Below are 14,743 nucleotides of genomic sequence, written 5' to 3'. Positions count from 1 at the left end.
CCAGTTAAAAAAAAAAAAAAAAAAAAACACCCAGCAAATGGGCAGTAAAAATTCCGGAAAAATGTCTGTACCCTGCCAGGTGCCACCACCTTTTACACAATTTTTTTCACGTTTAAATTTTTAATTTAATTAGATCTTAATTTGCTTCTAATGAATGAAAAAGTAGTGGATTACCAAAAAATGTTTTCAAAGAAAACAGTACGGTTGGAAGACCAAGGGAACTACCGTGTACTCCTTTTAATTATTCGTTTACATCCTGTCAAAAGTTTTCAACATCTGCGGTCATACAATAATACTACACTGCAGATCATCATTTGAAATTTTGTCATTATTGGTGAAAGCAAACTAAAATATGGGGTGCAGCAACATTTTCTATGACTGTCATTAAAAAAATGCCCCAAAATGACAAAGATACCTAATGAATTACCTTCAAAACTGCCTACGTGTGTGATTTGTTTTACAGAATCCAGGAAAGCATTGAGTATACATTGCTAACACACATCAGTGTAAGAGAAAATCAAATAGTAAATTCTTAATATCCCCAATGCAAATTGAATATCTATTAAAGTTGAAGCCGTTCTCAGGGATGTGATTCCTCTTTTTTTTAATGGATTTCCTCTCTTTTTTGCCCGCCCCCCGAAAAACAAATGATTATTAAATTATATTGTTAAAGATAAGTTTCTAAAAGAAATGGAGATATTAACCATATGATAATGCCCCAGATTGCAGGTAAGGGCCTTTAAAACTATAATAAATGTTAATGTTTGGGTTGCATGTTGCAAGTTTTTCGAGCTCGCATGCTTTTGCACTTTTTTTCAGCTTTTGGGTTCAGCTTTTTTTTCTCAACAGCTTATCACATCCCTGCATTCTACATGTAAGTTCAGTATAGCCACAGATCACACCTGGGCCCAATCCCGTAGAGGTGTTTAGCAGATAATTCTGCTTAGCAAGTATCTTTGCTAAACATTATTGAGTGGGGTACCAGACACAGCAATGTAAACTGTGTGGTGTTTTGGCTGGTAACCTGATTCTGCTAAGCAGTTTTGCCTGCTTAGCAATTTCTTTTTGCTTACACGCTCTGAAACTGGCCTCTTGCCTTTGGTGCTCTTTTAAATGTTCTAGTACTACTACATGTATGTTCCCCTCCCTCATTAATGTACCCTACAAACGTGCCCAGACAATTTTTAAAATTTAATGAGCGGAAGTGATATAATGGTATGTTGTGAGTTTGATAATATTGTCAGTTGTTTGCAGTCCCTTAAAAGTTTTAACTGCCGAGACCATTAAATAACCAGAATGAGCGTTAGTTTTAAATATGTATCATGAATAAAATTTAACTGACACAAACAAAATTTCCTACAAAGGTCCCCTCAAACAGTTGAACAGTTTTTCTGGTGTAAATCTTAAAACATCGTCCACGGACTCACAAAATGTATACAGACCAGATTGCGCAATAACAAGATCTCTATCCCAAGTCTCAGTAGGTTTTGTTTACATTTATATATTCAGAGCCGGACCGATAGGCCGCAAAGCAGATGTAGAAACCCACAAGTTTCTTCCGTTCTGAGAAGATAAACACAAGCAGTGCGAGGTAATGTATACTTTTTTGACCTAAATATTCAAGATTATTTTTTTTCCTTTCCAGGTGTACATGTTAGCTTGATTAGAACTTACCCCCCCCCCCCCCTCACCCTCACATGGAGAGAGGTTAGAGATTTCAGAAAAGTGTTATCTTCAGAACTAGAAGTCAAGTCATTCTTAAAGGGACGGTATTCTTAAAGGGAGTGTAGGCCTATACTTTTGGTAATGGGCCATATTTTTGACCGCGTGAGGGCGCTCTCAATCACTTCCGGGGGTATATTCATTCATACCCAAAACAGTTTTTAAAGATTGGAACACATTATAACCACAGACATCTAATCCATCACAGACAATAAGACTTTTAAAGGAGCCGTTATAATCCACCTCTAAAGCAAATTGAAACTACAGCGCAACAAAAGTGACAGAACGCCTATTAATTTGTGCAGGGCGAATCGCGTGTACCCCCGGAAGTGATCAAAATCCTATTTATAGCGCCCTCGCGCGGTCAAAAATAAGGGGCATTACTCAAAATATTTATGACCATGAAAAACTGACTTGGTAAGAAGCACTGCAGCTGTTGATTATGTTTAGCATATTGAGAAACAATTCCCTTTAAAGGCAGTGGACACTATTGGTAATTACTCAAAATAATTATTTAGCATAAAACCTTTCTTGGTAACGAGTAATAGGGAGAGGTTGATAGTATAAAACATTGTGAGAAACGGCTCCCTCTGAAGTGATGTAGTTTTCGAGAAAGAAGTAATTTTCCACGAGTTTGATTTCGAGACCTCAGACCTCAGAACCTTGATTTCGAGACCTCAAAATCAAGCATTAAAAAGCACAACTTGGTGTGACATGGGTATTTTTTCTTTCATTAGCCTATTATCTCGCAATTTCGAGACCAATTACGCTCAAATTTTCACAGGTTGATTTTTTTTTTGCATATGTTGAGATACACCAAATGAGAAGACTAGTCTTTGACAATTACCAAAGGTGTCCAATGTCTTTAATTCAATTTTAGAAATGGGATGTAACAGATACATGTTTTACAAATAAATCTCATGATTAATCTTCGCCAAAGTTAGAAAGATAACTCACCAATAAAAAAAGTTTATTTATCAAGCTCTTTTAAAAATGGTTCTAAACCTTGAAAATTGTACAAATCGTATGAAGGACCTTACGTTTGTCTCTTGACTGCTCCTATTATACAAGTATACTTGTTTGTGTGTGTTGTGTTAATTGTGTTGTCATTTAGCCTTTTAAAAAAGACTAAGGTTAAAAGGTATGGCCATTAACCCTTTTCGTTGTTGCTTTTAGATAAGACCCTTAAGTGCTGAACCAACGCTTTGTGATAAATGTTTCAGGAAAGTACTCTCTGAGGACATGGATGTTAGTCTAAATTCCTCTCTGCATAATTAAACAATGATATAGCCTATAACTGGCCTTGGGTTTTGGACTTACTTCAAACACTCACTTTTAAAAGCATCTGTTCAACTGTGTCCATTCATACACTGTATACTGTTGAAATCTAATTCAACGTACTATGTACATGTATGTATTATGTCCTTTCAAAAAATCATGTGTGGTATTGGAGTGATAATGTATTGTGTTTTAGATCGAGTGGTTTAAACAGCTGTTGTAATTATACAATAATGCACTTTGTTTCATTGCAACAGCATTGCATTGTAAGTGGTACCCTGAACACGTTACAAATGTATCAAATGGCCAACTCATGGACATCGGATGTTGGGGCTTATAAAATTAAAATAAATCTGTACAGATATAATTTTGGAAGTTATGGGGAAACAAATTCTCAAACATTAGGAAGTGTGAGAATTTATTAAAGATTTTCTCTGCCCAACTATTTTGAGATTAAAGATACATGAAGATGACATTCAGTAACCACACTTAAAATTAATGACAACAACAAATTATTGGTAAGAAGCCTTCTTCCGAGCATCTTCCGATAGTAGGCCTATAAGGCATTTTAAGAAACACTTCAACTCGAATTAATGAAGTTATGCAAAAAGATATCAGGTTTTTATGCCCCAAAATTTGAATCTGAATAGCGTTACCTTGTAAACTTCTCAACTTGTAGATTCCTGCTAGGGATTATTCCTTCCGGGCAGACATATTCGCCACTGATTTTCTTTGATATCTCAAAATCGGGAACACCTTTTAAAATGAAATTTGCAGACGTTAGTTTTTTTATTGTGTAGTTCTACATTTATACAGGACAAAAACAAACAAACAAACAAACGATTCCAAAAACCAGATGTTTACTTTGCTTTTAAACCTGTCATAGCAGTGAAATTTACCTTAGTGAGCTTGTCACAGCCATTTTCACTTCCGCTTAACTGCCTTCAAAAATACTTATACAAGACCAGGGTACATCAAGGCAATTTTTTAAAGCATCCTTGTTGCTTCTTGCAGTGTTAACTTGACCGTCATAAAAAGGTGCTTTTGTACCACTTATTGCCTAATATCTGAAAAACCAATTAAACCAGGATTTTAACACCCCCCCCCCTGTACATGTAGCTCACTATGATTCTGATGGATTTCTGTGTCAAAGAAAAAGACATGAAGCATGAACTTCAAACACTTGCAAATTTATGATACTACAGTAAACTCGCGGAATGCTGCTAGCTAGAGAAATGCATAATTGATCATGTGTAGGAGACCTTTTTATCTTAGATGGTAGCTTTTCTTCATTAACCAACCAATCGCTCAATCGACTTGGGAATCTTTCACCAGAGCGCAAAGTTTGTAATATTTATATATTTTTTCGCTAAATTTGATACTTCACTTCATCTTTCTCCACCCCCGGTAAGAACGAAACAGGAAATACCCTGGGCAAAATGTCATCTTAAGTGTCAGTCCTCAGGATGATGTTTGCGACACGAGTTTTTTTATGTAATAAAAAAAGATCGATAGCTTTATGATGGTTTTGTTTTGATGTTGTTTTTTATTGGTGATTATTTGTGTATTTTTTTAATGTTACAGTTTGTGCAATCACATGAATCATGCATCTTATGGCTATTATACGCAAGACAGTTTCTATTTCATAAAAGGTGTCTCTATTGAGGGAACAAATGTGTCTTGTAGGAACATTGCAAAGGTCAACCAGCCTAGGGCAAAGGGCATTTGTAGACCTGCACAGTAAACAAACTAGTTTATATTCAATAATCATGTTGCTCTTTCTTTGGTCAGTTCGGTTAATACAGTAGAGCCTACATGTACATTGTACAAGTTAGTGAAACACAAACTTCACGGTGCTCAAATTTTGTTCTACTTATTGTTTTTTTTAAGTGAAACATTCAGGAAACTTCATCACAGACATTCCCCTAATAACCTTTTCCCTTTTGATACGGAAGTGTGAACGTGGGCGAACGAACATTTGGTACACAATTAAGTCATTATTGAGTACTATTGACTCAATGTGTTCAGCATACAGTCTGTCAGAAGTTTTGAGTATGATGGGAAAGGGGGATTTGGGGCGTTCAGAGGCTGTTGACTCTAGTAAAAGTTGTTAAAGATTTTGATATTTCTATAGTGGAATCATTGTTAGAAGTGTTCAGGCCTGATACTTCACGGAGGCGATTGTCGCCATGCCCCTGGTCATTGCCTTTGTCCCCTTGAAATGCTATATTAGAAATTTACAATTTCCTCATAGGGTGCCCTTTACCAAAGAGTAAATGCCTTGGTGCCCTTGGCGATTTAAAAACGAAGCATACGGGCCTGAGTGTTATTATTTGGCAATGAATTCCAACAAATCTACAAGAATACCAGAAATCAACAATTTGTTAACTAAATGAAAAACTACAGTACATTCAGGGAAAAAATATGGACAGGGTTAAGCCTAACAGTGATAGCTCCATGGTGAAACAAACCACTGCAAGGAAATGCATCAACTGTGGCATTGGGCATGGGATGTGTAGGTGTAGGGTCATGCTGTTGGGTTGAGGGAAGAGGGTGGTTACAATAACTTACAAATGTAAATACAAACAGTTTAAAACATGAATAAATTTTACACTTCAATCTTTTACACAAACTGTTTGATCAGAAGATCCAAGACTTCATTTGAAAGGGACCCCTTGGTCCTAAAGCTTACCCTATAAACATAGTTTCAGGCCTGTTTGCTTAGTTTCTGAAAGGGCAAGGGCATCAAGGCATTTCCTCCTTGGTAAGTGCACCCCCATGATGTAATTGTACATTTCAACTGGAGCATGTCAAGGGCACCAAGGCAATAATCAGGGGGCATGGAGCAATCACCTTCGTTGCCTTTGTGAAGTGTCGGGCATGGAGTTTGACCTCTAAACCATCTGACCTGAACCATTGCTATACATGTAGTGTGATTGTGATCTTGATTTATCATCAAGGGAAGTTTTGACCTCTCCTTCAGCTGTCCATTTTTCAATAAATAAATAATACAGTGAACCAGCATAGGTACAGATGGAGTACATATCGAGCAGGTCTACATTGTACATACATATGTACATGTACATAAATCCTGTCATGAAGTTACATGAAGTTCAATCTAAAAGTTTGGATTAGGAAGTTGAACACTGAATTAATTATTAATGAGTATGGAGTAACCAGCTCTTCTATTGGCTGAACCCACCCCCCCTCCCTTTACGGATAGGCCGAACCATTCCGGGGTCCTATTACTAAAGAGTGGCTTAAAAGGCACTGGATTATTATTGGTAATTGCGCAAAATAATTGTTGGCATAAAAATGACCAATTGAGTTCAAATTATTTTCACATGTTTGTTATTTTGTGTAAATGTTGAGATACACCAAGTGAGAAAATTGGTCTTTGACAATTGCCAAAGGTGTCCAGTGTTTTTTAACAAAAAATATCACTTAAAAATATCTGCTTTGCAAAATTTAGCAGGATACCAGCCACAGTATTTTGGCTATTAACCATAATCTGTGAAGCATAATTTTGTTGTGCTGCGCTACTTTTTGTGCTTAACCAGCTCTATGAAATTTGGCCCTGGTAACATTGAGTGGACACACTGGTTACACTCATGAGAACATCAACAGCTTTCTGTGATCGAAAAAAAAAAAAACAGCGCCCTCGTTTTTTTCTCAGCAAACTCCCTCAGGTGTCAGCTTCTTTAACACTCACTCATCATAAAATGTCACAAACAGCTTTCATTAACCCGCTTAAAATATAACTTCATCTATCTTTAAAAGCATGATGGATGACCGTATTTAAAGGTTCATTACTGAGTTGTCTGTTCAAGCTCTATACTACACACGCAAAGCAATAATTGAGAACTTGGCCCGTTGTCCTCAGCAGATTAAATATCATTAGTTCCTTTGCATTAGGAACTCAATTTGAAAACTACTTCTACAAGAAGACGCAGTTTACGCTGACATGTATTTAGATTTCAACTGACAGTGTTTGACTATGTTCATATTAAAAAGGCACTGGACACTTTTGGTAATCACTCAAAATAATTGTTAGCATAAAACCTCTCGGTAAAGAGCAATGCAGAGCTGCTAGTAGTAAAACACATTGTTAGAAACGGCTCACTCTGAAGTAACGGTAGTTTTTGAGTAAGGGGTAACTTCTCTTGATTTTTCTCGCACCATGCAAAGTTTCAAATCCTACAATTTTGAAGTAAGATAATTCTCAAGTTCTCAGCTCTGGTCCGTTATTTTTTGAGGAAACATTGCTTATGTTTCACTTAGTTACCTGTTCATGATTGTTGTGTTGTCATTTAGCCTTCAAGAAAGACTCTGCTAGGGTCCAAACGTCAGGCCATTAACTATTTTTTGCAATTATACTCTCGGTCCATTTGGTTGGTAAGTTGTTTGCAACAGATAATTCTATTTTCTCGAAAAAAAAGGGGGTGGGTAAAAAGCCCATGGTTCTGGTGATTTCATCAACTTCTACATGGCTGGCATTGCTTTCAAATTCATGTAGCCGACGTTCACTATAAATATGTCTCAGTAACTTGCCAAGAAATGTTAATATATAAAACGAATACAACCGATTGCACCGTGGTCTGTGGTCGTTAGCAAGCATGTTGCCATAGCAACCAGCTCAAAACGCAACTAGAAGAAAATGCAACGCAAATGACATGTCCATTGAATGTGTGTTAGCTGAACTTGGTCATTACTATCTTTTACGAATGACTAAGCTTTTCCCCAGCGAGGCACACAATTCCCTTTTTTATTTTTTTCATCTCAGAGGTCTCTAAATCCGCAATGGTTCGAACGGTCAAATTGTGACGAGTTTTCTTTGGCTCTGTGCAATTGTCTATCGCCATCAAATGCTGGACTTGATTAGAGACTTGTTTTTTTTAATCGTCAATAGAGAGGAAGGTTTTCTGATTCTAATGTTCCAGATGACCATCATGACGTAGCTATAGCTTCCTCTATACATACAGGCATTTTTATAGAGCCCCCACACAAAGAACTGAGAGCTTTACAAAAGCTGACATAAAAAAAAAGACAATGCATTGATACAGGAGATTCAAAAGAGCAAAGTAATGTATGGCACAATTATGCAAACAAATGGGTCTATTTTTACCTCGTTCTGTAAAGCTGCAACTCAAAACTAAAATTACCACAAAAAATAGTTCAAAATTTCAATATCTATTTAATTTTTGAACTATTTTTATTAATATAGATTTGTTAGTGCTACAAATTAACATTTCCCTCTTTGAGGGGCCATTTATTTTTAAAAGGAAACGAGCCTTGCCCAATAAAAGAACAAAGTATCAGAACTGAATGTGTACAATGTACAAAGGTGTACGGGGTGTACAAATTATGGTATGCCAGTAGACATTTACATGTCATTTGCATACAGTGAGTTAATGTGTAGTAGAGTGGATACTACATTAAATACATCCCTGGAACTTGGAACACTGCCAATTAGCTACACAGTAATTATGTAGTGTGCATTTTGACGTTGAAATGCAAACTGAAATGCAAACTGACGTTGTCGTCGTCCATGCACAAAGGATTGTTACTACGTGTCAGCACAGGTGTGATTCCATACAAAAAATAAAGAAAGAAAAATTTAGTAAAATAATAATAACACAAGTGAAATAAATAGGATTAAGCAATCATAAAAACAAAACAATGATACATAAGTTCAAGTTACAACATAACCAAATTAATCAATGGTATGTATATTCACATTTGGGAAACAGGTGTTTGGCCATTCATCGATGTGTATCACCCGTACTTGTTTTTTCTTTCTTTGTTCCCCAAAGGACTTGGGAAAAGAGTATTCAGTGCGGAATATATCTGTGTACGAGTCAAAACAAATTAAATAATCAAATTTAAGAAGCAAAACAAATCTTGATGTTAAAATTTGCTGTTTTTGAAGTGAGAAAAATATGATGCCTTAAAACAGGATGAATAACCACAACGTAGTGTAAGCCAGAGGAGTGTCTTGCTGTCTTTTGGACACCCTTTTAAAAAATTTAGACACCCTGTTTTATCTATCGTTCATGTAAATGTATTCTAAATTGGACACACCATTTTAAAGTTCCAGCAAATTAGGACACCCTTTTACCGAAACCTGGCTGAAACCCTGAATGGAACCCCAATATACAAACACAGCCTTTCCCCTTTAAATAATCCAACATGGTGCTGTTAATGTGACCCATGCATTATTCCCAACTTGTCCTTTCTCTGCATAATTTGATGGATGTGATACCCGATGTGGGCTGACCATCTGCCTAGCGGAACAAATGAATAACCTTGTCCAGAATAAAGACCAGTCCTTTCTACTCCATATGATTCAGTTCTGTTCTTTCCTTTTGTTTGCTGAAATTTCCTCCTCAAAATTCAGACCAAGCATGGTTTAAATACATAATTTACCTAGATTGAACAAAATGTTGTTTTAATGAATTATAATAACTACTGTGCCAGTAGTATGACAACAATAGATATTTGTTACTTTAACTTTTTAACATTTTGATCCAGGGCTCGATTTAGACACTAGCCCGGCGTGCAATCACTAGTCAAGAGTGCCAAGTCATCACAAAGGGCTAGTGAAAATTTTTGCGGGCTGAGTCAAAAGTACAGCTGATTAGCCCTAGTTATGGAAACAACTTAGTGCAAGGCCTGTTATCATTTCTTTTTTTTGTTCAATGTGGAAAAATAATTGGGAAAATTCATTTTTAAGTGATTGCTTTTTAAATCATTTAACTCTTATATACAAATCCAATATAAAAGTTAATTTCTGTTTTATTTATTTATAGTTCTGCTGTGCGCTCTATCTGTTTTATATCTACAGGCATATTTGCAAGCTACCAAAGGAACAAAACAATAGAATGTATTTTTGATATTTAGAAATGTCTTACTCTTTGCGACAATGATTTGAGTAGGCTTACATCTTAGGCTTGCTCTCAAGTGCACTTGAAACCAAGTGGAGCATCTTTAGGAAAGAAAAAAAAAAATCATCTTCAGCCAAGCATGATGCAAAATGAGGGCTGTGTAATGGTTTGCTCGCAGAGCAACTGATCCTAGTGAAAAGAATTCCTGCAATTTCCATCCATGCATTTTTTTAATTTTTGGTTGAACAAAGAAAAATTGACTAGAGCAGGACATACCTAAGCCTGCGACTTCTAGATTTATGTGTCAGCCGTCTACCAACTGAGCTATCTCGCCCTAATATTGGCGATCTTCCGATCAGTTTCCCTTGTGGTTAAATTATATACTTGATATTTGAAATAAAAAGTTATGTGTAAACCTTTGAATATTTACGTTTTCAATCACACCAATGTTTGGCACAGCCTTTAACTCTTTAAAGGCAGTGGATACTATTGGTAATTACTCAAAATATTTATCATCATAAAACCTTTCTTGATTACGAGTAATGGGGAGAGATGGATGGTATAAAACATTGTGAGAAACAGCTCCCTCTGAAGTGACGTAGTTTTTGAGAAAGAAGTAATTTTCCACGAATTTGATTTCGAGACTTCAAGTTTAGAATTTGAGGTCTCGAAATCAAGCATCAGAAAGCACACAACTTCGTGTGAAAAGGGTGTTTTTTTTCTTTCATTATTATCTCGCAAATTCGATGACCGATTGAGCTCAAATGTTCACAGGTTTGTTATTTTATGCATATGTCGAGATACACCAACTGTGAAGACTAGTCTTTGACAATTACCAATAGTGTCCACTGCCTTTAATGTTTAACCTGAATAGAAATATTTTTTTAATGGCTATTGAAAATCTACAAAAGTAGAGACCTGTACATGTCTCTTTGTCCAGTGTTTTTTGTGTGTGAAGTATTTCATAATTCATTTCATAATTCAGTCCACTCACACAACCCACGTGTGAAGTTATTTTTGTTAATGGCTGTTGGAAATCTACAAAACATAGAAACCTGTACATGTCTCTTTGTTCAGTGTTTTTGTGTGAAGTATTTCGTAATTCCTTTCATAATTCAGTCCACTCACACAACCCACGTGTGACGTTCAAAGTCTGATACTTACAGCTCAGTGATGAAACACAAATATGAAAAGGCCTACAACTTGGTCTAACGCTGTTGTGCAGATCTCAGATAACCTTTGGCCTGAAACGGAAAAAAAGGCCGGTTTCAATCGTGGTCATGTGATTTCTATTGGCTATTGAAACGGGTTCTTGAAGGGGCAAGGATGTTTTCATTTTGCAAAGGGTTCTTTCATTGGAAAATCTTAAAGTTTCAGGAAACATTTGAAGGGGCACCAAGACCAATACCTGGTAACCTCCCAAAAAATAATGACTAATAAGAAGAAGCACCGCAGCTGTTGATAATTTATAATATTTTGAGAAATATTTCCCTTCAAAGGAATGTGGTTTTAGAGAGAGGGATTCACAAACATTTCAATCTGAAATGTTCTGCATGAAACATGTCGGATTGTGTATTCAAATTATGGATTATTCTTCTCTGTAAGGACGTTTAACGACATAACTCCATGTTGTCAACATCTCTAAAATGCAACCGCCTTTTACATTTTAAGTAGGATTAAATCAAACAAAAGGTTCCAAAAACCAAAGATGTATTTTGCCTTTAACATGGTGTTAGAAAGATAATGCCACTTCATTTTTACATCTTATAAAAAGCACATGCCATATTTTACGAACTGGGGAAATATTCATAAGGAAGGTGAAGCACACAATGACAAGATTTTTAGGAAGATTTCTTAAACAACCTATCATTACAAACAAGAGTAGTTTTTGTGGCAGTTTTAAGAACATAGTTCTATCATAAAACCAAACAGTGAAAACAACCCCTTAATTCTAAAGATTTTACCAGAGAATATAAAATGAAGAAAACAAATAAACACCATTAAAGATGAATTATAAAAAAAAATTTTTTTTTGAAACTAGCCCAGTTTAATCAAATCATGTATAAGTACATGAAGTAACATCAGGGTATTTTTTGTGCAGATTTTTTTTTTTTATGAATCACGAGCCATCAATGAAAAAATCGACAGATCTTATGGAGTAAAACCAGATCATTTTGAAAACGTAAAAAAAAGCTTTTCAAAAATAACGTCAGATTCCCCCCCCCCCAGAGAATATTATGAATCAAGAGCCATATGAAACATAAGTATTGAAAGATTTTGTGAAGTAAAACCAGATTTTGTTTTTCATTCTATTTTTACTGCCAGCCCTTCCCCTAGATTGACCATGTTGAATGGTGTTATTATCCTAGCCACCATGTACATACACTGTACATGTACTATGTAGTAGTAGTGCTGATTAAGTAAATACAAAAAAAGACATATTGGTTCGGGTCAAGGCCATATAGGCCTACCATGAGGAACCGATTTTAGGCCAATTGGGAAGAGGTTTATTTGAAATGCCAGTCTTAAAGGGAATGTTGCACAATACAAAATTTAAAAATTTGACATCGCGACCCACAACTTCTTAAAAGATAACAAGAGAAGATGTTGTTGAGTTTCATAGGGAAAGTATGTGCTTTTGGAATTTTATAATTTGTTTAATTTCTCTCCTCTAGTTTTAATTAAAAACACATGCCACCTCGAACAGTCTGTGAAAAAAGTGTGTTTGTTATCAAGTTTGGTGGTCTCATCAAAGGGAAAAATCATGATCAGTTTTTTTTTTCTGGAAAATTGAAGAGGTTCATGTTTGGCTCTTATTGGTTGCAGCAATAAAAAATAAAAAAACAGGCGTGGAAATTTGAGAGGTCCTCAAAAGCTTTTTTTCTCATCATTATTCTAGTAAGAACTATCTTGAGGACTGGTACTAAACTTGTTAAAGGGCGAGTGTTTCCGATTGAAACTCAATATTGTAAGTAATTTTAAGGATTGGAATCCCATTTTGTACTCTTTAGATGTGGAAGTGATTTATTGCTAATATTGGAATGTGGACCAAAGCCAAGGCCACGAAAAAAACGCTCTGTTTCCTCTACGTCTGCTCTGTAATTCCACACCTTTGGAAAATCTGTTTCTCTCATGGTTTTTAAATTGTAAATATTGGATGGATAATCAGTACTTCAATTTGTACATATCCGATTGTTTCTTGGCGACTAATAAGCAGAATTGAAAGGAAATGTGCTCAACAGGCTTTCGAGCGACAGTGTTTAATTTGTTGATCCTGGCCATCACATTACGATCGTTTTGTAAATTTGTTGTGCCTTTATGGTTTGTATTCCTTTTTATTTCTTTTCTTTTTTTCTTCTTTAAAAAAATATATTCATTTTAGTTACTGTTTGTGATTGTTTTAAACAAAAAATCCTCTGAGATTTAAAGAATAAGAATAATCCCTCTTGAGACTTTAGATGAGATTTTACACAGCATAAAAAAACTCTAAATCGGTGCTCTAAACATCTGCTTCCATCCATTGATGTTTTTAAAGTAAATATTCCTCAGCATGGACTGGATGTCCGCTACAATTAAACTCAGGCCGGATGCTTACCATCCTGTGCTGACCCCAGACATGACTATCAGTGACCTTAAATGACCAACAGCATGCCAAGAGTAACTGCCTCAACATGTCAATGTGTTCCTTGCTCAAGCTCTATGCATGGAGCTATAGCTCTACATGGAGCTATGGTACAATGTGCATACATATAAGCATGAGCCCCTTTCACAAGAGAGCAATTTAGCATGGGTTCCTTGTAGCATGTTAATTTTGGTTTTTACCCAGACACCGATGTGTGTTACTGTTAGCGCTGTATACTCCATACTTTCCCGAGTCCTGTGAAAAAATATCACAGGCATATTACTCGCGTGGGATTCGAACTCACGACCCTTGCAATTCTAGAGCAGTGTCTTACCAACTGGACTACCGACAATTGTAGCATGGTAGTTCCTACCTCCATGGTTGTACAATTTTACAAAATGTACCTTGTGTGAAAGGACAACAATTTTGTTCTACTGTCCGAGTTCTTGCAAAGAATTGTCAAAAAGTGCTACGTCTTACAACCTTGCTAAAATTCAACAAGCGACCCCAGTTAAATTGCTTCTGTGTGAATATCACTACCATGTATTGAGTAAATTCTCTGTACATGTAGGTCCTTCCATAGACTGTTTATGTGTGGATGGAGTTATCCACATGTTGTGCTTTCTGTATGGGTCCCTATGCACGCCTGAATGGCCAAGTTGATTGAGCCAGGCCAACTGTATGGGTCAGCAGGAAATGACTTTGTGTGACAATCAGCATTAGGTCAAACCACTCATCTACTTTGCATGTAACTGATCGCTACACCATTCTTACCACTGGGAATGGTAATCTGTGGGGGCCAGGGTTGTTTTGACAAGAAGCTTTATATATATTGATTTCTCATTTTTGCTCTGATTCTTCTTTCGGGTTTCCCAACATTGATTGATTTCTTCCTTAATCCAAACCGTATGTCAAAACAAACTCATAAAATCTGTGACAGAAAATGAAGGAATTATCTGAGATTTTGCAAACTGCCCACCAAAGTGACCCATATATCCTTACTGTATGATATATCATATCAAAGTGAACAGTGTTAATGGCCTCAGGTTTCCAAGTACATTGCTTCTTTTCGGAAGACTGCATTCGTTTCGATCCTCGAGTTTTTGAGAAGAAAATACAGAAATTATTTTGGGAACATTCCCTTCATTCCAATAAGCCAATTTTTTCATTTGACGCAAATAAAAATATGAGATTGGTTTATGGAAAACTAAATAAAGAGATGGTTTTAGAACACCCC

At 36.1% G+C, this 14,743-nt stretch overlaps 1 protein-coding gene across 1 annotated transcript in view; it reads right to left on the bottom strand.

Moving 5' to 3' along the window:
• LOC117294355 (MMS19 nucleotide excision repair protein homolog) overlaps window positions 1–11,129 on the bottom strand; it is a 47,947-nt gene extending 36,818 nt beyond the window's left edge. The window contains exons 1-2 of the mRNA XM_033776725.1: window positions 11,049–11,129; window positions 3,657–3,756 (exon numbers count right to left, since the gene is read on the bottom strand). The gene's annotated coding sequence lies outside the window, so the exon portion shown is untranslated. The remainder of the gene's footprint in view (window positions 1–3,656; window positions 3,757–11,048) is intronic.
• Window positions 11,130–14,743: the final 3,614 nt, after the last annotated feature.

This window comes from Asterias rubens, chromosome 9, assembly GCF_902459465.1.
Source record: "Asterias rubens chromosome 9, eAstRub1.3, whole genome shotgun sequence".
Taxonomy (NCBI): domain Eukaryota; kingdom Metazoa; phylum Echinodermata; class Asteroidea; order Forcipulatida; family Asteriidae; genus Asterias; species Asterias rubens.
The sequence above is the reverse complement of the archived record's forward strand: the minus strand, read 5'-3'. Positions and strand labels throughout refer to the sequence as shown.